Genomic DNA, 26,123 nt, shown 5'->3' with positions numbered 1-26,123 from the left:
CACAAACCCACACCCCACACACAAACACATTGGAAATACTAATTTCTTGGCTTAAAGTTATAAATACATTAACTATAAAATATTCAAATATTGAACAGTATGCAAAATATACTGAAAAAAATGAGAGCATTTGCCTTCTTTTCCCTACCTTTATTTATGCTCTCATGCTTAATTTTTCTCTCAGGAGGTAGCCACACTTTCAAGTTTGTAGTCACTTTTCAATCAATTTTTAGTAAGTCCCTGAGCTGTTGACTGAGCTTTAGAGTATAGAAATTTGGAGACCATTATTCCAAACCATAAGGTCATTTTAATCAAGTTGAGCTGCCATAACAAAATTCCATAGACTGGATGGTTTAAACAACAGAACTTTATGTCCTAACAGTTCTGGAGGCTGGAAGTCTGAGATCAGGGTGCCAGCATGGTCAGGTTCTAGTAGGAACTCTCTGCGGCGGGCTCTCTTTTTGGTTTGTAGATGGCTTTTATTTTGAGCAGGACAATTTTCTCATAGTACTGAATGTCTTCTCCCTCATTCCACCCATTTGTCGTGTTTTTTTTTTTTTTTCTGTCTCTAAGCCACAGTTTTATATTTGTTAAATAGAAAAAACATATATACTTTTCAACAAAATGTAATTTAAAAGTGAAATGAGAAAATGGATATAAGGTCACTTTATTAACTGCAAAGTATTCCACATTAAGTAACTTAAAGTAACCATAATGGGGGTGCCTGGTGGGCTCAGTTGAGAGAGCACATGACCCTTGATCTCGAGGTTATGAGTTTGAGCCCCATTCTGGGTGTAGAGATTACTTGAAAAAATAAACAAAATCTTTAAAAAAGTATACTGGAGGGGTGCCTGGGTGACTCAGTTGATTAAGTGTCTGCATTCGGCTCAAGTCATGATCCTGGGGTCCTGGGATCAAGTCTAATTCTCCCTCCCCCTCGGCCTTTCACTGTCCCTACTACCCCCCCCCCACCATGTGCTCTCTGTCTCTGTCTCTCTCTCAAATAAATAAATAAGATCTTAAAAAAATACTCCAGGTGCTTGGGTGGCTCAGTTGGTTAAGCATCCGACTCTTGATCTCAGCTTGATCTCAGGGTCATGAGTTCAAGCTCCACGTTGGGCTCCACACAGGGCACGGATCCTACTTCAAACAAACAAACAAAGTAACCACAATAAAGCAACTATTATAGTCTACACTTCTTGGCTATAATAATAAGTATAATGCAGAAAAGCTAACCAACTATCTTATTTTGAGATCTTCCTAAGTAAACCACATTTCCTTCATTCATTGTGTGTGTTTTAAACATCTTGCCAAAGTTTTTTTTATTTTTTTATTTTATTTATTTTTATTTTTTTTTTACATTTTTTTTTACATTTTTATTTATTTATGATAGTCACACAGAGAGAGAGAGAGAGAGGCAGAGACACAGGCAGAGGGAGAAGCAGGCTCCATGCACCGGGAGCCTGACGTGGGATTCGATCCCGGGTCTCCAGGATCGCGCCCTGGGCCAAAGGCAGGCGCCAAACCGCTGCGCCACCCAGGGATCCCTTGCCAAAGTTTAAGTAGAAAGATTTCCTGATGTTGGAGACATGTTTATCTTGGAAAGTTTGTGCCCACAGAAAAAGTGACACAATATGCCTGGCATCATTTTGCCTTCTGCACACTGTGAGCCCAACATGGGGATTAATCACAGTAAGAAATTGTGAGTCTCACAAGAAACACGGAAAAAAAATCAATAAGGAAAGCAAAAATCTGCTACCTCTGTGCACATACATTGTTAATGCCAAATTCCTGCTTTTGGTACTATAATTATGAACAATGGAAATAGTGGGAGAATTGGGTAAAGGTTACATTTGCAAATAATTGTGGATCTATAATTCTATCAAAACAAAAGGGTAAAATAAAGTTCAATTACCTCAGAAAGGAAAGAGGCTAGAGGAAAAAAAAATAAGAGCTGGGAAACACATCATTGATAAGTAGCGTAAAAGTAGAGGCAAGGAGGTAATCGGCTGTTGCATTTTTAAAGGATTTGCACCGCCATCAGGGTAAACAGGTGGCATCAGAGAGAGGTGCGGAGAGATGAGCTGTAGTTTGCAAAGCCATTTGGCTCTCACTCACATGTGGGATTCAAGGGGACACTACCAAACAGACTCTTTTTTCTTTTAATAATAAATTTATTTTTTATTGGTGTTCAATTTGCCAACATACAGAATAACACCCAGTGCTCATTAAGAAAGATTAGGCAAATATCACCGACGGGCTAGGCGGGATCACAAGGTGAAGGTTTGGGTGGAGAACTGATGTCAATACCCTTCTCCCTGGAAAGGGCAAAAAAGTTGATTATCTTGGGTTGTGCCTTTTCTTGTTTCCATCTGACTGTTCCTCTCTGTTCCTCTAATCATGCTGAAGCCAATGAAGAAGCAAAGAGGGGGCAATTAAACTAGCTAGAGGGAAAGTCATCTCCACAGATCATTACTATTGATTTAGGAAGGGCAAGTTCATGTTGATGAAATTCTCAACATCACAGGCTGGAGGCAGCTTTTCCTTTATATTCCCATTGTACCAACTGTCTCTCTGAAGAATATTTTGTCTTCTATTCTGGTTATTTTCTATTCTCTCCCTGAGTAAAATATAAGCTCTTTAAAGGACTTTTTTTTTTTCCAAGACATTTAGAATGCTTTCATCTTTCTGGTTAATATCACTTGTATTAGTAACAACAACAGTGTTATTTTTGGCATCTCACATTAAACTAGTCTGTGAAAATTCTTAAAGGATCGAAGTGAGACGAGGAGGACAGGAGACACAAGAATATTAGGTTTTAAATATGTTTTATATATAAATATATATGTAATATTTATAAATATATTTAAATATATCTAAAAGCTCAAAAATCAAAACTGAACTCTCTGCCTCTTTGCAGCAAAAGTAGCACAAACTTCAGTATTTTGGCTTTGATCCCATGTCTCATCAGCATACTGGGTTGGGAATTGGTGAAGAAAAAGATTTTGTATGTCCAAAGTGCTCTTGCCTTGATAATTCATTTGAGTATTAAGTGATGCGCACATGTCCTCTCATACTGTCATTGAATCCAGGACATATGCTAAAGGCATTTCTCCCAACTACGCAGGAGCATTCAGCTTGAGCATCAAACTGTACTCTTGCAGTGACTCAGCTGAGAGTTGCCCGATTGAGCAAAAAAAGGGAAGCTCCTCTGCCAGTGCTCCTGCGTGACCAGTACACCAGACTCACTGGACACTTTCACTAATAGTGGAAGGAATGTACCAGTTGATAACATTAGCGTTTTCAATATCCAGCTCTCTGGCAGTTACTGAAGTATTTAAGAGGACTGGACACTTTCCCATTGAAAATCCCCAAGAGGTTTCTCTTTCTCTTTCTCTCTCTCTCTCTATCCCAGATCATCATCAGTAGCAGAAGTTTCTATTTTTTTCTTGAAAAAAAAAAGTTGCAATAAAATCTGCTTTCTTCTTAGCTTCAGCAAAGACAATAGTTCTTTCATCACCTATGTTTTACAGAATTTCTGCAAGTTTGCCTCTGTTTCGGTACTAGCTAAGTTGGAGAACGGTCTGCTGATCATCTCTGTGTGCTCTGCCCCAACTTGTGCAGCAGCCACGGATAATTCAACTTTCAAAACTCCCCAGCCAGACTTTGAATTTCCTCTGGAAAAAAAATTGCACAGAGCATAAGGGTTTGATGTTCTTTTAATGGCATTCCAAGGCAAAAGATAAACTTCTTCATTTCTGGTCCAAAATCCATATCTAGCATGCAGACAGCTTCATCTAAAATCAAATATTTCAGTTATCTGAGGCCAAGTTTTTCTTTGTCTGTGTTATCCATTAGTCTCTCAGGAGTAGCACATAATACATCATAGCCTTGTAGTATCTGAAAGAAAGGAAGAGGATATCATTCTTGTTTGGGCACTGTAAGGAAACTGATACAGCTATTTATTTATTTATTTATTTATTATTTGAGAGAGAGAGAGAGAGAGAGAGAGAGAGAGAGAGGGAGGAAGAGACCCATGGAAGAAACCCATGGAAGAGACCATGGGTGGAGGAAGGAGCAGAGGGAGGAGATAAGCAGACTCTCCACTGGGCAGGGAGGCCAATGTGGGGCTCGATCCCAGGACCCCGAGATCATTACCTGAGCCAAAGGCAGACACTTAACCAACTGAGCCACCCAGGCGCCCTGATGTAATTCTTGGTTTTATCTTTATACATTCGTAGAGATAGGGATTGTTACTTTCACTTATATACAGTGAGACAGAGGCTCAGAGAGGTTAGAAAACTTATAAGTGGGAGAGGCAGGTTTCCAACTGAGCTCTGTTTGATTTAAAAGTTCACATATCTTCCGTTACGCTGAGTCCTCTATATTCCAGAGTTATCTGATACTTCATTAGCTTGCCACAAAAATTTCTTGACTTGATGGAGAGATGAATGAATCGATCATTGAAAGAAACCATCTGAAATTTTATGAACAATGTTAATCTGAGAAATAGAAATGCCATGGCACTCTGCATTTCTAAGTGGCCCCATCTCTTTGCATTTGCTCCAATCTTCCTATGAAGTGAAAAGAGAACCAGTGTGCTCCGGTATATCTACAATTAGGACAGACTTCAGCCAAAATTGGAAGGCAAGTGAAGTGAGACTTAGATGCTTTTCTTTCTCTCCACTTCGTGGCTCCTGCTTAGTACTGTCAATGTAGTCACTCACAGACCAGAGTCTGGGCCAACCTCCAGAATCATCTCTCATTCACTTGGTTCTCCAGTCCTAGCTGCTGATGGAGCTAAGAGGAGTCAGCTTACCGGAGAATTCACATGAGGGAGTTTAGTTCATGGAATTTGGAACCAAATAGGCTAGTTTCAAAAATAACATATGTCTTCCACTTATTAGTTCTGTCACTTTGGGTAAGGGACTTAACCAATCAGTCTAAATTTTTTTTTAATTTTTTTATTTATTTATGATAGTCACAGAGAGAGATAGAGAGAGAGAGAGAGAGAGAGAGAGGCAGAGACACAGGCAGAGGGAGAAGCAGGCTCCATGCACTGGGAGCCCGACGTGGGATTCGATCCCAGGTCTCTAGGATCGCGCCCTGGGCCAAAGGCAGGCGCCAAACCGCTGCGCCACCCAGGGATCCCTCTAAAAATTTTTTAAAAATTGATTTATTTATTTGAGAGAGAGAGGAAAAAAAAAAAGAGAGCATGAGCAGGGGGGAGAGGGAGAAAGCAGGATTGTGACCTGAGCCAAAGGTAGACACTTAACCTCCTGAGCCACCTACACACCCCAGTCCAAAAGTTTGGAATATAGAAATTTCCTCATGAGGCTGCTATGAGGATTAATGATGTAGATAAAAGGTGAGGCTCAGATATCTATCAAGATATAGCTACTTTTCATAGTTTGTAGATGGATTTTTGGTAACTATCAGGCCTTCTCTACCACCACCTTGGAAATAAAGGGCAAGCTCCCATGAATGTGATGAAGTTTTGGTATATAGGTGAGGTCTGGAGCTGATGATCAAGAAAGAATTCTTGAGACATCTTTGGTGCAAAATGGTGGTTTTATTAAAGCACCAGGACAGGACCTGTGGGCAGGGAGAGTGGCTGCCCTGGGCCTTTATGAGGTGGCTGATTATATACCCAAGAGTTGGGGGAAGTAAGCAAAAGGGAGATTTCAAAAGGATTTTCACATGCTAAGGAGGAAGATACTGGAGGCCTTGCCATTGTCAAGTTAAAGATTGTTTTTCCCTCTAGCTTTTGACAGGATGAGCACTGGATGTCTTACTACATGTTGGCAAATCGAACTTCAATTTAAAAAAAAAGGCATCTGGAGGCTTCCTGAAGAATTTCACACGCATCCCACCCTCGGTGGGGTCCTTTGTGGGATATCAGCTATGCTTTGTCCTCAGCTAGCCCTGCTCCCTCATCAAAAGTGTTGGGACACAGTTCTCTGTGAGACTCTCATGTTTCTGCAAAATTTGCAAGTAGAACTAATTGCTCTTTCATTCTAGATTAACCTTTTACAGATATTTGTAGAGTGAGAGCCTTAGAAGATGGAATTAGCCTTTCCTTGTAGAGCCAAGTAAAGGTTTGCTTGTTTGTTGTCCAGCATAATAAAGATGTTTCCCTCTGGGGCAAACATTGGCAGGTTTGTTCCCGGCTCATGAAGAGATTCAGGTTCTCTGGGCTCAGAGTTCTACTCCATGCTCTGCATGCACCCGGGCCCTCTCAGCCTCAACACCATGGGACTCGGGAAGCAAGGAAAACCAACTTGCAGTGCTTGCTGTGCTGTGATTAGCGAAGTCTCTTGTCTCTAGTGCAGGATTCTCTCGTCTTCTGCCAACATGAGTATGTGACAGACTAACTTGTCAGGTGAGAGTAGATAAAAATTCACATCCTTTACAGTTCTTGACAAAAAGCATGTGAAAACATAGAAATGTGCTATTGTCAGCCTAGATGGGCTCAGAAATCTCTTCTGACTGGGGTGGGGGGGTAGGGGGAGGAGGCTGAAGGAAACTACCCTGGAGAGGTGATACCTGATGTTAAGTCTTGAAACACGAGTACAAGCTGGATGAGTGAAGAAGGCTAAGAGATGTGACGAATTCCGGGCAAAAGAAATAGGATACAGATGTGCATGTTTGTGGGAAATTGGAATGTTAGAGCTTGGATTGCAAGGGGCTGGACTTGGCTGGAGGATCTACAAAGCAGTTTGGGAATATGCTGAGAAAAGAAGGAAGAAAAACTGATTTCTAGATTTTCTGCTCTACTAACAGTCTCATGTGAATAGTCTTATTTTACTAATACCACTACTTTCTTGGGTAGGTGTTACCAGCCCTAATAAAGAAATTAAGGCTCTGAGAATTTGAATAATTTCTATAAGATTGAAAAGCTAATAAACACGAGAACAATGGTATAAAACCAATGTTCTTTCCGTACCATCTTCAGTCTGGTGAAGGATTTTTAAATTTTTATTCTGGAGGTGACATCAGGACCCATCAGTCTTTTTACATTTTGTTGTTGTTGTTATTTTCTTTTTCCCTTGGATAAGGATTGTCTGGCAAGTAAAGGAGTGGTTATGAGATCATTGTGGTGATCCACTTGAGCATTTTTAAGGGGCTGAATTGGGTAATGAAAATCATGATGGAGAAGAGAGAATAATTCATGGAGTTTGGAAGTATAGTGTATTATAAAGGTGAAATGATTAAAGAGAAGAGCAGAAGTTTATAGCTTGGATGACTAGATGATTTCAATAAACTGGACTAGGTGATTTGGTGGAGGAACTTTGAGGGACAACATTATAAATTAAATTTATAAAATATATAATATGGCAAAGAGTGAACTTCTGTTGGTGAAGTTTCAGGCAGTTTTTGCTTTGTGGAAGTTAAATTTTGAAATTAAAGATGTTCAGTTTTTCATGGAGTTGACAAATTATTTTTTCATTGGCAATTACAACATAATTAAAAAATTTAAATTCTACAGATATGAGACAGCATATTGCAGAAGTAGTTTCTAGTAAGAAACATGAATACACACAAAAGAATGCTTAAGTACGGGAATGTTAATTTGCCCATTCTACCTTTTACTGTACTTCATTAAGAGTCTTTTTTTCTTTTTAGACTTGTTTATTCATTTGAGGGAGCGGGGAGAGCGAGCACGAGCACGAGAGCACAAGCAGTGGGAAAGGGAGAAGGAGAGGGAGGAGCAGACTCCCCAGTGAGCTGGAAGTCTGACCTGAGGCTGGATCCCAGGACCTAGAGATCACGACCTGAGCCAAAGGCAGATGCTCAACCATCTGAGCCCCCCATGTGCCTGTGAAAGTCCTATTAGTAATGTGGGGCACATGGAACGGTCAGTTGGTTAAGCACCTGACTCTACTTTTGCTCTCTTTCTTAAAAAAAAGTCATATTAGTAATATTATTTCAGATTTTTACTGAAATAACAGTCTCTCTTCCTGACTAAACAATTTTGGCTCAAAACAGTTGGCAGAGTCCTCCTTTACTATACTTTCTGATCAGCTCTTTCTGAGACCCCCTCCAAAAACTGATTCCTTAAAAATATTTGAAGGGTGGCGCATGCCCAGGAAAAAAGACTAAAATTTCTCTAACTTTGGTGATTGACTTTACTTATTCTTTTCACTAATTTGTAAGAAGAAAGCCTGAATGATTCATACCATCTATGGATTTAAATGGGTTTCTCCTATTACTCAAAAAAGATGTAGCTTTCTTTTGAAAATGAAAAAAAAAGAATATTTCCTTTGCAAAACTTTTTGTTGAGCAAAAAGATTGTGTATATGCACACAGCAAGTTTCAGATCATTGTTTAGTCAGAGCTCCAGTTAACTGGCTGATTCACCACCAGCACCAATGCCAGGATCATTTTTCTCTCTTAATGATGAGGACGACCAGCTAAATGTAAACCCGTGTTCATTCATCCAGGTATGAACCTAGTAACCGATTCATTCTTAAGTTTTTCATGCAGAAGCACACACACGCACAGAAACCAAAGAGGAGAAGGGTAATAGTAGTGAAAAGAGAGCAGTTATAGGATGGAAATAAACACTTGAAGGGGTGATTCTTCATTACCCTGCCAGTGCAGTTTGTCTCTCAAATTCCTAAACAGAAATAGTCTCAACAGCAGACAGTTTGAATGCTTGAATATGAAAGTCAGAAGTAAGGCTTCTGCAGCCCTAGCCCTGCTGCTTTCCAAAGACCATGGCTGACAAATGTATTGTGGTCTGGTTCCAGTCAAACAAAATTCACTTTTCGCACCAGTTGCTCATACCATGCTCTTGCATCACCCAGCTCACACCCTATTGTAAGGGCATTGCCATTGTCAACAGAGAGTTCAAAGACCTAAGCCTTGATGATTTTAAGGGGAAATATGTGGTGCTTTTCTTCTGTCATTTGGACTTCATCTTTGTGTGTCCTACAAAAAATTGTTGTTTTACTGACAAAGCCCAGTGAATTTCATGACATGAACTGTGAAGTTGTTGCAGTCTCAGTGCATCCCTTCTCCATCCATCTTGCCTAGATCAACACACCAAGGAAGAATGGTGGTTTGGGCCGCATGAACATTGCATTCTTGTCAGATTTAACTAAACAGATTTCCTGAGACTACAGTGGGCTGTTAGAAGGCCCAGGTAGTTGCTCTCAGAGGACTTTTCATCATTGACCCCAGTGGAGGCATCAAGCACTTGAGTGTCAATGATCTCTCTTCCCTGGGCCACGGTGTGGAAGAAACCCTCTGCTTGGTGAAGGTGTTCCAGTTTGTGGAAATCCATGGAGAAGTCTGCCCAGCAGCCTGGATTCTCCTACAATCATGCCACATCCAACTGCTTCCACAGAATACTTTGAGGTGGTTAATCAGTAGATCATCTCATGTGCACCCACAGCTTCTCACATCATGAAAGAGCCACAGTTGGAATTCATTTTTAGTATTTTAAAGATGATTATTTACAGAAGACAAAACACCAATTATGCCTGTATCCATAAATAATATTCTAAATGTTTTCTTTTTGTCATATTGGGTAAGGCTCTTGAATGTACTCACACACACAAAGTGTCCTTTATTGGTAACTTCTTGATGGCTAGCTAGTTCATAGAGCGCTAGTTGATGTATTTCTTGGATTGTGTCTTCAATGGGAAGGGGAAACTCTTCTTTCTTGGCCTTACCTGAAATTTTATGTACACCAGAGTAGTACAACAAATACTGAAGCTTCTGATTCAGGGTCCTGAAATTTTCTTCTTGAATTTCTTTGTACTAAACTGAATTTTCTTTTAAGGTAACAAAGACCATAATCATACATAGTTTTAAGGTGTTAACATTAGTGGTCTATTTTAACTCTTGCAATGCATGTATATCTACTTGAAACAAATGTGAATCATGTTTTTTAAAAAAACCATGGTGGCAAAATGACTTAAGTCATCATGCATGTTTCTCATCCTTGAGATTAATATAGTTATTTTACTTATTTGTTAGCTAACATAGGGTCTATCTATAATTCTAGGTATTGATTGGGGGTAATTATAAAGGATATTTATTGAATCCAGGAGTTGGCATCCAAGCCTCAGTTTTCCAGTGCTTAGCACAATGCTTAAAAGGGACAGAATTAAGTTTCATTGAATGAATAAATGAATTATTAAAATAGAGTGATAGAATAAATGTGCAAATTCATTCACAAATTCAATGTGTACACATTTAGTTTCAGATACAGGACACAATTCTAGACTCTGGAGATACAAAAATTTAACCCCTGCCCTTAAAGACATTACACTCTCAAGAGACAGCAAGCAATACTTGAGATAAATAATATGTGGTATATTAAATGGAAATAGTAGGTAAGTAAGAAGGCATAGGGGATAGGGCTTGTCAGGAGCATTGGCCATTATAGATTAGCCAGCCAAGGAAGGTTTTATATAAAGTTTACATATGAGTAAAAGCCAGAAGAAAGTGGGAGCAACATGTTCAAGGCATAAGGAACAGCAAATGCAAAGGACCTTAAAGAGGTGTATTAGTATTTTAAAAGCATCGATTACTTTTAATATTTTCTTTATATTCTCAACAAAGTACTTTTTCAAATAAGATATTATTTGCATATAATAAAATGCACCCATTTTAAATGTGGTGAATGTAGTTTATGATGTCATATGTTCCATAAGTTCTTGAATGTTTGACCCCCCCACCCCAGATATAGATATTATCTTAAAATAGCCAAACAAACTATTCAGGAAAAAAGCATCATCCAAATAAATGAAAGGAGTCTCTCATACACATATTATGCTGGGTAGATAGTAAGCACATCAATTTAATACAAAAGGTCAACAACTAAGTAAAACCATTACGTGTCCAGTTCCCATTTTTTAGATTATCTAGTGTTTGTTTTTATAATTGTCATAATATGCTTAATCTTTGATTTCTTGAGGTAATCTTTCAGACAGTTGTTTTGTTATGTATACAGTAAGCAGGCACTAGCCACAGAGAGCTGGGGAGAACTTGAAATGTGGCTTGTGATGTGCTCTACGTGCAAAATTCACATTCAATTTCAGAGACTTTCAGGAAAAAAATGTGAAATAACTCATTCATAGTTTTTATAATGATCATATGGTCTGAAATGATAATATTTTGGGTATGTTGGGCTAAACAAAAAATATCACTAAAATTAATTTTGCCAGTTTCTTTTTAATGTGGCCACCAGAAAATTAAAAATTACACAAGTAGCTCACATATTTATGGTGATGTTACTACTTTAGACACAAGAGTTGACTCCTCTCCCTGACTTCTCGGTAACATACTTTTTACATTTTCATGATTTAAAACATTAACGTTTCTTCAGTTTCTTCCTGCATTTGATTTTTGAGATCTATCAGGTCATTTAAATTTTTTCTCGACTTTGTATTTTATGTTTAAATATTTGCACATGTATATTGGTGACCTACGTCAGCCAACAGGTTATAGGAGTCTAAGGCACTAACATCCCTAGAAATCAGGCATTTTCTGAAACTGTGACACCCTGCCAGGACTGCAGGCTCCTTGGGGAGATTTACTTCGCTGTGGCTTTCAGATTTGCAGAGCTCACCCACAGAGAGAGTGTTCTCATCCATTTAGCCTTTTTCTTTTTTTTTCTTTTTAAAGATTATTTATTTATTTATTCATGAGAGACACAGAGAGGCAGAGACACAGGCAGAGGGAGAAGCAGGCTCCTTGCGGGGAGCCCAATGTGGGACTCGATCCTAGGACCCCAGGATTACACCCTGGGCCGAAGGCAGGTGCTAAACCACTGAGCCCCCCCAGGGTTCCCCTTCTTTTTTTCTTTTCGTGAAATGTACTTGTGGCAAGCATAGCATCATTTATAGAGAAGCCGAATCCCTGTCGCATACCTGAAAGTAATGGTACGTTGTGTGTCAACAATACTCAAAAAATTTTAGAATTCTTTGTTGCCTAGAAATATGCTTAAGAGCACATGAGCATGAGAAGAAACTGACCAAAAGGAACAGGTAAACTGAGCAAGTTGAGAGGAACCAATATGTCAGAGTGGCAAGGCTGTCAGTTGATTTTCAGTCTCCTTCCATGACCCATCAGTTTTTCCTAAGCCCACCTAGCTCTCCTGTTCATAGATCAAAGAAAACAGTACATTTTAGGTTTCTTGATTCCAGAATGATCCTTTGGGTCAAGAATTTGACTCTTCTGTTGCACAATTTTTCTAATGCTTATCTGAAAATAATTACGAACGTAGGACACAGTGCATAAACCCAAAAAGTTAATGTGTTAGCAAATATACACCTGACTCTTAAATTAGCCGTTAGTAGTTTTACATATTTGCTTCAGATTTTTTTTTGAGAAATTAAATGTTAACCATATATGTTCTCCTTCGCTGCACCTCACAACTTTATTACTACCCCGATATCAAGTTCATGGCTTTGCCTGTTTTTAAACAAGGACTGTGAATATTTGTCTTTACAAACAAGGCAAAAAAATTATATTTTGAATCAAGAATTTAGAAAATGGTATTGTACTGCTTCTTTCAGCAATCTGACTTTTCAAATCAAAATTAGTGGGGCCATCTGGCTGGGTTAGTGGTTGAGCATCTGCCTTCAGCCCGGGTCGTGACCTCAAGAATAAATAAATAAAATATCAAAAATAAATAAATAAAAAAATCAAAATTACTTTGAGAGAGCTACTGATGATGATACATGTAGAATCTTTTAATGTATTTTAACTACAACATGGTTTTCCACTGTAAAAAAAAGTTTATTCTGTACTTTATAGAAGGACATGAAATAGGAGTCATCAAAATTTTTTTGGCTATTATGAACAGTGTTGCTATGAATATCCTAATAAATATTTTCTCTGTGAGGATTTTTCTAAGTGCAGATACATAGTAGCAGAATTGTTAGATCATAGGGTAAGCACATACCAACTTTAATAAATATAACCAGATAATTCTCCAAAGGGTTTTTATCAACTTATATTCCTGTCATCAAGATATGGGAATCTGTTTCTTCACATACTTACTGATACTTATTATTTGATATATTAGTTTTTGTAAATTCTTATTGATGTGGAATAGAATTTCAATGTGGTAGTGATTTTTATGACTATGTTTGAACACTTAAAAAAATCTTCCTTGGTCATTTGGCTTCCCTTTATTGTGAATTATATTCATACACTCTGATCATTTTCTTTAGACTGCTTGCTTTCATTTTATTTTTTTAAAAAAATGTACTGTAATACTAATTCTTTGTTGGTTATATATATTTAAATATCTTGTTATAGTCAATGGCTTGTTTTTTTTTTTTTTTTTGTTTTCTGTTTTGTATTAAAGAGGGAGAGAAAGAGAGAGGAGTGAGGATGGGCAGAGAGAGGGAGAGAATCTTAAGCAGGCTGACATGAGGCTTAATCTCATGAGCCTGAGATCATGACCTGAGCTGAAATCAAAAGTTGGCTGCTTAACCAACTGAGTCCTACCTAGGCATCCCATGGCTTGCTTTTTTGTTTTATTTATGGTATTGTTTGTCATATAGAAATCTCAAATTTTATTTATCTTTTTTATGATTTGGAGATTTTTAAAAAATGGATATATAATTGACATAACAGTGTGTGAGTTTAAGGTGTACAATATGTTGATTTGCTACATTTACATATTACAATATGATTCCCCCCATCACGTTAGCTAACACCTCCATGACCTCACATAGTTATTATTTCTTTTTCGTGGTGAACACATTTAAAATCTAGCCTTTTAGCAACTTCAAACTATAACCACAATGCTGTACATCAGGTCTCTGAACTTATTCAGCTTCTACTACAACATTCCCCCAATTCCTCCACACTTCAGCCCCTGCTAACTACCATCATACTCTGTTTCTATGAATTCAGCCTTTTTTAGATTTCACACATAAATGAGATCATTCAGTATTTTTCTTTCTTTGACTTATTTCACTTAGCATAATGCCCTTAAGGTTTATCCTTGTTGTTGCAAATGGTAGGATTTCTTTTTTCCTCATGGCTGAATAATAATATTCTCTCTCTCTCTCTCTCTCTCTCTCTCTCTCTCTCTCTCTCTCACACACACACACACACACACACACACGTATAATAGTTTATCCATTTTCCATTGATGGGCACTTAGGTAGTTTCTATATCTCGGCTATTGTGAATAATGCTGCAGTGAATATCGGGGTGCATATATCTTTCTGATAGCCTGTTTTCACTTCCTTTGGGTATATAGCTAGAAGTGGGATTGGTGAATCATATGATCATTCTATTTTTAGTTTTTTAAGAAGCCCCCATACTGTTTTGTATAGTGGCTGTTTTCTGTAGTGGTTCAGTTTACATTCCCCAAATTCAACAGCACATACACCATGACCAAGTGGGATTTATCTCTGCAATGCAAAGATAGTTCAACATATGCAAATCAATAAATGTAATACACTACATTAATTGAAAGACAAAAATTATATGACCATCTCAATAGATGCAGAAAAAGACAAAATATGACATCCTTTCATTATAAAACCTTCAAAAAATTGGGTATAAAAGAATGTGCTTCAACACAGTAAAAGCCTTATATGACAAACCCACAGCTATATCATACTAATGGTGAAAGGTTGAAAGCTTTTCCTCTGAGATCAGGACAAGACAGGAGAACCTACTATCACCCCTCCTATTCGATATAGTATTGGAAGTCCTAGCTAGATCAATTAGGCAAGATAGGGAAATAAAAGGGATCCAAATCATAAAAAAAGAAGTAAAATTGTCTTTATTTGCAGATGATATGATCTTCTATGTAGGAAATCCTGAAGGTCAACCAAAAACTGTTGGGACTAATCAACGAATTCAGTAAAGTTTGAGTCTTACTTTTAAAATTCCTACTTATAGTTCCTAAAAATAATCTGATATATTTCCCTTTTTGGTTTTCTTTTTTCTTTTGTTTTTCCCAGCGTGAGGCTTGAACTCATGACCCTGAGACCAAGACCTGTTCTGAGAACAAGTGTCAGACACTCAACCAACTAAGCCACCAAGGCGCTCCTTTCTTTTTGGTTTTGAATATTCTATTCTTTTAACTTAATCTATTTTTGTGAATGGTATAAAGTGGGAATTTAATTATTTCCCATAAATTCAAGTTATATCTCATTGAACTCCAGTGCTATTTCATTTACAAAATTCTTATATCTATTATAAGAATATTCTTATATACATAATATATATCTTTCTATTGGCTGTCTATTTTGATCTATTTGTCTACCTTGCATCAAAACTATTTAAATTAATATGACTTTATAATATAACTTGATATCCAATAGGATACATTATTTTCTTATACTCTTTTTACTCAGAATTGTTCTGATTATTCATGATGCTTAAACCATCCCATATCAAATTTAGAATTATTTTATGTTCTACAAAAATAATATTTGATTAAAATGAAAGATAAATTTAGTGAAAGTTTCTATCATTACGATATTGAATCTTCTCATTTATTTTTTTATTTTTTTTTGAGTCTTCTCATTTATAAACATACCTCTCATTTGTTTATTTTATTCTTTTTTATATTCCAATACATTTTCAGATGCCATATCTACATTTAAATGATTTGCTTCAGTTATTTTCAGTTAGATTTTTCTCATAAGTGTGCTATATATGATTAAGAAGACTATATTATTTAATTGCTGGTTTAGAAGAACCTATTTTTGTACATTGACGTGGTATATAGGAATGTTACTGAGTACATCCTTTAAGTGAAATAGTTTGACTTAGATTCTTTTCTGAGCCATTTTTTAATGCTTTTAATAATCTTACTATGTCTTCACAGAGCTTCTATAGTTCTTATTTTAGCAGTTTACAGAGAGAATGTTGACTTTATAAGGAAGTATTTGCATTTTTCACCTACTATGTGTGTATATTTTTATGATTCATACACTTCATTGTCCTTTCCTTTGACATGTGCCTTCTTCCCTTTTCCTTGCTGGTTCCTTTCTTGTTCATAGTCATGTTAAAATGTCATCCATTAATAGATCAATCATCTGTTGAAGGATAGTGTGAAGGAGGTGCTAAAGGATTGAGTAAGTCAACATACTTGAATTTTTTTGAATACTTTTATGGACAGTACTATCTTATGGGTATATCTACACTCTCAAAGATCAGGTATTCTTTCTGGCTGATAGTGAATTCTTATATCTTAAGAGTTCTTTCTATGGAGTTTTGCATTTGTTTCTAAAATAATCAGCTGAAGAATGGAATGCATTTCGGTTGCATTCTCAACATTTCCACATTGAAAGTCTACTTTTTGCAAAGATGGCACACCTTTATGTATATCTTGCTTCTGCCCTTCTTTGGAGTCAAATGGGACTCAACAATGCACTTTCAGGCTTCCTACCCTCCCAAATCTTGACTTTGCAAACAAGAGATAATTAGTCCAGTCCCTCAGAATGTAAAACTTATTTTCAGAGGACTGTGTGCCTGCCCGAGGCCTACAGGGATTAAATTCTCCTTGTTGCTTTCTCTCCAATTTTCACTGCTATCAGCAGCTCTCTGCATAGTTTGATTTCACTGATTTCTTTTGTTTAAGTTAGTTTTGCTTTCTGATTTTTCGTTATAGCTGTTTTTATTAGTATTTAGTGAGGATACTGAGGTGTTAATTTCATTAATAGATAGCTTTTAACTGGAAGTCAAGAATGTTTCCTTTAAGAAATTATGAAGTCGTTAGGGAGTTAATATTGTATATATGTCCTTTCTAAGTTGTTACTTTAAGAGGAATATCTTTATATTAGTATAATTAAATACTAAAATTTGCTTCATTTTTCACAAGTAATGAGCCACTATTTTGATGGTGAAATATTTTGGGGGGTTCAGTGTAACTACGTGGTCATTTCCACTATCTATAAATGTATAATACTCTTGCCTCCACATGTATAACTTACTTTTTATAAATTTGAAATATATAAATATTAAGAAAATTGAAGGTGAGGTATAAATCTACTAATGAGAAAAAAAATCCTTAGATTGCATTGTGGTAAGCATTTTAGAAATTTCTATTTGCTCTCTTCTATTTTTTTCTAAGCAAATGGCTCTTTTTATAGATTGAATGATTTTATGTATTTATTTGATACATAGAGAGAAAGAGAGCATGAGCAGGGGGGAGGGGAAGGGAGAGGGAGAGGGAGAGGGAGAAGCAGATTTCCTACTGAGCAGGGAGCCCAACACGGAGCTTGATCCTAGGACCCTGAGATGACCTGAGCCAAAGGCAGATGCTTAGCTGACTGAGCCACCCAGGTGCCCCATATACTTCCTTTTTTTAAAAATATTTCATTTCGGGATCCCTGGGTGGCGCAGCGGTTTAGCGCCTGCCTTTGGCCCAGGGCGCGATCCTGGAGACCCGGGATCGAATCCCACGTCGGGCTCCGGTGCATGGAGCCTGCTTCTCCCTCTGCCTATGTCTCTGCCTCTCTCTCTCTCTCTCTCTCTCTCTCTCTCTCTGTGACTATCATAAATAAATAAAAATTAAAAAAATTTTTTTTTCATTTCAAGCCTAGTTAATTTATGATGTAATATCAGTTTCAGGTGTACAATTTAGTGATGCAACACTTGCATGCAACACCTATTGCTCATCACAGTAAGTGCCCTCTTAATACCCATAACCTATTTAACCCACTTACCCGCTCCACCACCACCACCCCCCATCCGTAACTATCAGTTTGTTCTCTATGGTTAAGAGTCTCTTTCCTTGGTTTGCCTCTATTTATCCCCCCATGATTGTTTTGTTTTGTTTTGTTTTGTTTTTTGTTTTGTTTTATGTGGAAGCTCAAGTATTGTGCAGCCCTGAATGAAACTGTTGGGTTGGGGAACAGATTCAGGTGTGGTATGAGGTAGGACTAGGTCTTCTTGTAACCCTGGGCATGTGACATTCTTAGATATTCAGGGACTTCATAACATTTGTAACCTTGGAGATCCTTGTGCTCCCTAATCTCCTTTACCGTGAATAAAATTCAGTTTTTCCTTTCATATAGGTGTATCCTTACATGGAAGCAATCACCCGCAGGAGATTATAGTGATAGCTTATAATTTTTGTGACATTTACTAGCTGCCGAGGACTCTTGCTAAGTGTTTTATGTGCATTTTCTCATTAGGGGAATACAATGAAATATATAATGTAAGTGAACATTTTATTTTCATTTTGCCAGTTAAGAAGCTAGTGCTTAAAGAGGTGAAATAATATGGATAGTAAACAATAGATTTTAAACACCTACCCATTTCAGTCAGTCTAAAAAGTACATTTAACCACTTTATTATTTTGCTTTATTTTTATTTTATTTTATTTTATATATTTTTTATTTTGCTTTAATATGAGGGGAAAATGCTGAAGGCAACGTGAGGAAGAAAGCTCTTTTTTTCTCGGTGCTCATGAAGACATGCCTCAAGCACGTTACTAATTTTTAAAGTGAAGTATCTGATATAGTAATTTAAGAAAACACATTCTTGCATCATTATTATCTGTTCAATGTGTTTATATCATGATACACTATGTTCAGTGTGCTATCACCCACTTACTCCTATTGTTGAAGGTAGCAGTAAATTGTTGATGATTCAAATAAGCACGTGGCAGGAAATGAGGAATGCACAACATAAACCATCACAGATACTGTAATTGTGAGTAAAATTTTAAAAACAAGACACTCATTGTAAATTTTTTCTGACTTGATTACGTTGAACAGTTATGTAAAATCTATATCACTCACTATATACTAAGATAAAATTGCTGTGTTTTCAGTTATTCTTTCCTGATCTTTTTTTTTTCGTTTTCCTGCCCTACTCATATTAATGAGTAAAGTATTTACTCAAAATGAACAAAGTTACTAAAAAATGAGCCATATTTCAAATTACTGCTTCCTTTTTTTCCATTTCTGATCTGTTTTGCTTTTCTTCACATACTTATGTGTATGAGTAAGCTGACACTGCTGTTTTTTAAGCTGCTGCCTCTTTGTCCTTGTCTACTCTTCAGTTAAAATTCAGAGAAATATAGAGGAAAGCAATAATAACTTGGAAGATATTGTGAAACATGGAAATGTGGAGAATTATGTAGTTTATTTCACTTTGTTCCATAATAGATTTAAGAGGACTTTCGGAAATACATGAGGAATACGAACATTAGCAATCAACAACAGAATCAAGAAGACACTATGAAAAATGCTATAATGAGAGAAAAAAAAGATAGGAAATAGAGGGAGAGCAAAAAACATAGAAGATAAAATATAAAGGTCTCATATATATTTAATTGAAGTCCAAGAGGTATAGAAGAAAAGGTATGGGGAAGAGGCACTATTTGAAGAGATAATGATTGTTGAATTCCTAATAATGAGAGAAGATATCAATATGCAAATTCAGAGGCCAAAAATACAAAGCAAAGCAAATAAAAAGAAATCACACCTAGAAATATAATGTGCAATTGCTGAAAGCAAAAAATAGAAAAATCTCATAAACAGCCAGAGAAGTAAGATGGACAACTTCAACTGAGTAAATGTAACATTAAAGATGGGTTTCACTGTTGACTCAGGTAATCTGCTTTAGAGTGACAAAGAACATGATAAGACAAATAAGTTCCCTCAGCATGGGCTCATTGCCATATTTCAGTTGCTGAATGCTTTCTAGAGTAAATATCCATTCCAATGAGAGCAAGGTACTGCCCCCCCCCCCCCCCCCGTCCCTTTTTTTATGATGACAATGATCTGATGTAATTAATCTACTTTGAGTTAGAGTTGGCTGCCTGAGAATTTTACACAAAATTTGGAAGACAAAAGTGAAGCAGCAGCCATTACTTTCTGAGGGTCATCAGATCTGGCAGCTAGACGTGCCTGATTCCCTAAATTCTCTTGCCAGACCCAAATTATCTAATTAAGACAGTTCTTCAGGAGGGTTGACTCAGCTCCTTAATGAGCTTTCTCTGACCCACTAATAGACCTTTCTCCAATCTCCTACGATTGCCTTGGGGAATAAATCATTTATTCTATGATATTCATAGTGGTTTTGTTTTGTGGTTAAAACTTTACTAACACAGAGAAAAGGTACAAATTAGAAATATCATGGGATGCCTGGGTGGCTCAGCAGTTGAGCATCTGCCTTTGGCTCAGGGTGTGATCTCGGAATCCCAGGGTCAAGTTCTACACGGGGCTCCCTGCATGGAGCCTGCTTCTCCTTTTGCCTGTGTCTCTGCCTCTCTCTCTCTCTCTCTCTCTCTTTCTCTGTTTCTCTCAGTCTTTCTCTCTCTCTGTGTCTTTCATGAATAAATAAATAAATAAAATCTTAAAAAAAAACAAATTAGAAATATCATGAATAAATAAAGGGATATCACTGCAGAAATTTAAAAAGGTAATAAATTATATAAACAACTTTCAGCCAAAATATTTGAAAACTAAGATGAATTGGGCATAGTTCTTGAGAAACAACTATGAAAACTGATACAATATGAAATATACAATCTAAATAGCTCTATACCTATTTTTGAAAAATTGAATTCAATGGAGAAGAAAGAAAGGAATTGAATTCAAAACCAATAATTGTACTCAAAAGTAACTTCCAGGTTCAGATAGTTTTACTGGTGAATTCTATCACATAATAACAATTTTATATAAATATTAAGGAAAAAATATTAACAAGCTTACACAAATATAGAGGGAGAAATAACAATTTAAACTCTCAAAAGATAAACAAGGCTTCAAGACATGTATATTTGATTTTAATATCAATTATTAATAGTTAATATTAATACATATACACACATATATGTACACGTGTGTAACTATCAATCTAACTATAGATATATGAAACAATCACAACTTTACAGAATAGAAAAGAGAAAAAAGAAGAATTTTTTCCCCTGAATTATTTCAGAGTAACATGCAGACCCAATGCCTCATTGACACTTCAGGCTGCTGACCAAGAAAGTTGGCAATTAAAGGAGACCCCATGCAAGCAGAGGCAATTGACATTGAAATATTGACCCTGAAATAGAAGTACTTTTACACAATGAGAATGAGGAAGAATATGTTTTGTGGCTACATAATCTGCTTGAATTCCTCTTCATACTGTCTTGCCCAATTTTGATGGTAAATGGACTGGTGCTGTAGCCATAGCCTGAGAAGGGTATTAAGACCAGAAACTTTGACACCTCAATTAAGATGGATAAGATGAACAGAAACTTTTTCGGATGACTCAAAGAAAGAGCATTTGAAAGGTAAATGAGATAAAATTTGACTAATAGAAGTAAGTGCTATTTGTCTCATATAATAAGCAAATGGAATTAATTGATCCAAAAATTACTATAGATAGGAAATACCCATCAACTAAAATGTCTTGGTAAATTTAGAAACAGAAGACGTGGCTTCTTAAAAGAATCAAGGATACACCTCTTTAAAAATCGTCATTGAGAAAGACATCCTTGCCTTGGGGATTACTGTTGACCACAGATCTTTTGATTTGAATGTCCATTGGATCTGAATCATACTTTAGTTTTTATATTCTTAAGCACTTACATAAAGTCAGATTAAATGTTCTAATCAGACAATTTTTACAGTAGTGATGTAATGACTTGGTGCTTAAACCTTTGATTCCAGATGTATTTGTATAATCATCACTCCCTTAATGCCAGTAATTGAAGAGATTTGCCAAGTTTTTCCTTATATGGCATTCTACTCCTTGTACACTGTGAAATTTATGCCAGTTCAACCAAACAATTTATGACATCTTAATTGTGTAGACAGAATTGTTGGAGAGTTTTTCTCACATGCAGCAACAGGTTGTAGGTAGTAGTTTATGTTTTTTGCATGGCAATAATTTGTATTCTTTGGCACTACAAAGCTAAGTGCCAATAAGAAGGTCAAAGGACTTAGGTGCTACAAAGAAGTTTCAGTTACTAGTTAATGATATCATCATGCTGGCAAGATGATAGGATGCTTCCAAGAAACGTTTTTCTGAAGGAAACTTTAGAGTTCTAATGCTATATTTTGTCTGATAGTCTGACATCATTGGAACCTCTTTACGGTACAATTTCTAGCTCATCTGAAGTTTGTTATGAGACATAATTATTAAAAATCATGTCTTAATATGTATTATAGGGAAATAAACTAGAATCTAAGACTGATACTGCATGTCACTGCAACAATTCTGCTTCTAGACCCCCAACACTTGAATATCAGTTAAATTTAAAAGATATCCAAATTTCTAAAACTTTATTAATATACTAAACATTTAGAACTGTAACATTTAGTGAGATTGATATCATAATCATCCTTATCCTCATCATAATTAGCTGTCATTTATTGTGTACTCATCATATTCCAGGCATTGCTTTAAGTAATTACTTTTATTACCTCCTACAATCATCTCAATAGATTTATGACTTAGGTATCATCATCATCATCATCATCATCATCCCCATTTTAAAGATGAGGGTACTGAGGTCGGAGCTGTTAAGTAATTTGCCTAAGGATACACAGCTAGTAATAGCAAAGCTGGAATTCAAAATCAGACATTTTATATATTTGCAAATGACATATCTGATAAAGGGCTTGTATCCAAAATATGTAAAGAACTCATAAAACTCAACACCCCAAAACAACCCAATTTAAAATGGGCAGAAGACATGACCCGACATTTCTCCAAAGAAGACATACAGATGGTCAATAGACACATGAAAAGATGCTCATTGCCACTTATCATCAGGGAAATACAGATCCCTGTATTTGTACAGAAATCCCTGTATTTCTACAAAACTACAATGAGGTATCACCTCACACCTGTCCGAATGGCTAACATCAAAAACAACAATAGGTGCTGGCAAAGATGTGGAGAAAAAGGAACACTCCTGTACTGTTGGTGGGAATACAAACTGGTGTAGCCACTATGGAAAACAGCATGGAGGGTCTTCAGAAAGATAAAAATAGGACTACCCTATGACCCAGCAATAGTACTACTGGGTATTACCCAAGGAATACAAAGATATTAATATATGCACCCCTCTGTTTATAGCAGGATTATTTACATTAGCAAGATATAGAAGCAATACAAGTGTCCATCGATTGATGAACAGATAAATAGTGTGTGTGTGTGTGTGTGTGTGTGTGTGTGTGGAATGTTATTGGCCATAAAAGAGAATGAAACCTTTCCATTTGCAACAACATGGATGGAGCCAGAGGGTATAATACTAAGTGAAATAAGCCCCTCAGAGAAACACAAATACCATATGATTTCACTCACATGTGGAATTTAAGAAACAAAACAAATGAACAAACGGGAAAAGAGAGAGACAAACCAAGAAAGAGACTTTTTTTTTTTTTGATTTATTTATTTGAGAGAGAGTGTGGGAGGGGCAAAGGGAGAGAGTAAGCAGACTCCCTGCTGATGCTGGCTCAATCTCAGGACCCTGAAATCTTGACCTGAGCTGAACCCAAAAGTCAGTTGCTTAACTGACTGAGCCACCCAGGAGCCCCAACAGACTCTTAACTATAGAGAAAACACTGATGGTTACCAGAAGAAGGTGGGTGGGGCGATGGGTTAGTTAGTGCTCATCACAAGTGCACCAGCTGATGTATGGAAGTGTAGAATCACTATATTGTACACCTGAAACTAATATTACACTGTAGTTAACTAACTGGAATTTAAATTAAATGTAAAGAAAACAAAGTTAGAAAAACACACCAAAAATCAGACATTTTAGTATATGGATGGATTCAGGAGCTTTAATAACTCTCAGCAGAACTCACAGTAAAATCTTCATTTTTTAAATTATATTTAGTATTCTTTTCTATTATCACTATTTTTCCATTATATTCATTATTACATGTCATAATGTTTGACTCTCAATATTAGTTTTTACCTTTGTCTTTACTGTGGAGAAGTTGGAGTCAGGCACTTGTCTTCTTACACGACAAATTGAATTGTCCAATTGCTTAAAGATATTATATTTTTGTTGGGGGATACAGCTGTAATTTATGTTTAAAATTAAGTTGTTTAAGGAAGAAGGACAGTAAGGATCATTTATAGAACTTTTATATTATCTTAAGCAAATAAGAGTTGAAATTTCTGAGACTAGGGAGATGTGGCCTGAATTTCATAACTTAGATCAAAATTTATCTAATCAAGTTACTTCATTCCCATGTTACTCTTACAGATCAATTTTAAGTCCCTTAAAGCTCTTTGAAAGGGCCCAAATAACTGAAAGATCAACCAATAATTTTAACAAATTTCAGTCAGATTTACTTGGCTGGTATTAAAAAAAAAAGTCCAAATGACTTCTTTTCCATAATCAGGTAAAAGAATGCATTTTATACTGTATCCTATTAAGCAATCATATGTTCAATTTTGGTTCAAATCTACACTCCTACTGGTTTCATGCAGAGGACAGTGAAGATCTCTGGGATGATATAGCCATAAAACTGAAGGCCCCTACCATGAATGGAGGGAAATCACCTCACATTTGAATGGTATAAGCAAAAAAATTAACTTCTAATTTATTATGCCACTGAATAAAATAATAATTAAAACTATAGGAGTAGGGAAAATTAATTGAAAAATAGTATAAATGAGCTAAAGTATTCCATCATTCCCAAGAGAAAGTCAATAGATATTGGTTCTTTTTTGAAAGATTTAATTTATTTATTTGACAGAGAGAGAGCACAAGCAGGGGGAGCAGGAGACAGAGAAGCAGGTGCCCCACTGAGCAGAGAGCCTGTCTGGAGGCTTCATCCCAGGACCCTGGGATCATGACTTGAGCTGAAAGCAGATGCTTAACCAACTGAGCCAATATCTAGTGCCCCTAGATATTGTTAAAAATTGAATAAATGAAGTAATGGAGGCATAACTAAGGTATAAATTTGATGACAATCACCAGGAAAACAAACTAGAAACAAATGTCCCTGAGACAACAGCACTATCTCCCTGTTCTGAATTTCAGTGCCTTACTAACTGCCACATTCTTTTTTTTTTTTTTTTTTTAAATTTATTTATTTATGATAGTCACAGAGAGAGAGAGAGAGAGAGAGGCAGAGACATAGGCAGAGGGAGAAGCAGGCTCCATGCACCAGGAGCCCGATATGGGATTCGATCCCGGGTCTCCAGGATCGCGCCCTGAGCCAAAGGCAGGCGCCAAACCGCTGCGCCACCCAGGGATCCCTAACTGCCACATTCTAATTCTGTCGTTCACTTCCTTCCAGTAGCTTCACTCTAGTGATTCTTTGACAATCCCTATCTCTAATCAGATGTAAGAAAATGGAGAGTTTTGTAACTATCCAATGTACGTGATGTATTCAGCCATTAGAATGAGTCATTCAGGAGTGGTGTTACTTTCTCTATGTCAAGTTTGTTTGAAATTTCTGGAAATTGCCACAGTGTTTTTTTTACCTTCCTTTCTCCACATATGTCTTAGTCTAACTTAAAAAAAAGTAGAGTTGTTAAGCTCCTGTTGGTAAAGTGTTATAAAGCAGATAAAAAATCTATTAATAAACTTGGTTCAACCTAGGGATAAAGGTATTAAACACATACATACACAGACACACAGTTTACTGCTGGATTTTTGTTTTCATCAGGCCTTATATGATTTCATCTATGTTCTTTCAAAATATAGATATTTCAGATATTTATCATGTTCTTATTTTATAAAAATATCTGAAGCCATATCATTCTATTCCTAAAATGATTAAAAGTGGATATGTCTTGAAAGCAGGACTGAAGACTGATAATGTGGTAGGAGTTGAAAGAGGGCTTTTTAAAAAATAAGTTTTGTGTCCAATTATACTTCTGACATTTACTACAGGTGTGATTTTAGACAAATTATTTAATATCTCTTAACTGTAGTTTATTGAAAATATAATAACTACCTCATAGCTCTCTAAAATATATTATGTTCTAGGCACATGGGGAATAAAATAAACCCCCATTCAGTTTAGAAAAATATGTATTTCAAGCAGTCTAAGCAGAACAGTAATGTCCCATTTGATGAATCACATTTTAAAAAAGACTTTTACTTATTTAATTGAGACAGAAAGAGAGCGTGAGCGAGCAAGCAAGCAAACATGGGGGGGCAGCAAAGGGAGAGGGAGAAGCAGACTCCCCACTGAGCAGGGAGC

At 36.5% G+C, this 26,123-nt stretch overlaps 1 pseudogene; it reads left to right on the top strand.

The window, feature by feature from the left end:
- The first annotated feature begins 5,342 nt into the window (after positions 1-5,342).
- Positions 5,343-9,378, top strand: LOC129503290 (thioredoxin-dependent peroxide reductase, mitochondrial-like; annotated as a pseudogene).
- The last annotated feature ends 16,745 nt before the right edge of the window (positions 9,379-26,123 follow it).

The sequence above is a fragment of the Nyctereutes procyonoides genome, unplaced genomic scaffold (assembly GCF_905146905.1).
Source record: "Nyctereutes procyonoides isolate TBG_1078 unplaced genomic scaffold, NYPRO_anot_genome, whole genome shotgun sequence".
NCBI lineage: Eukaryota > Metazoa > Chordata > Mammalia > Carnivora > Canidae > Nyctereutes > Nyctereutes procyonoides.
Note: the sequence above shows the minus strand (reverse complement) of the source record. Positions and strands in the feature narration are given on the sequence as shown.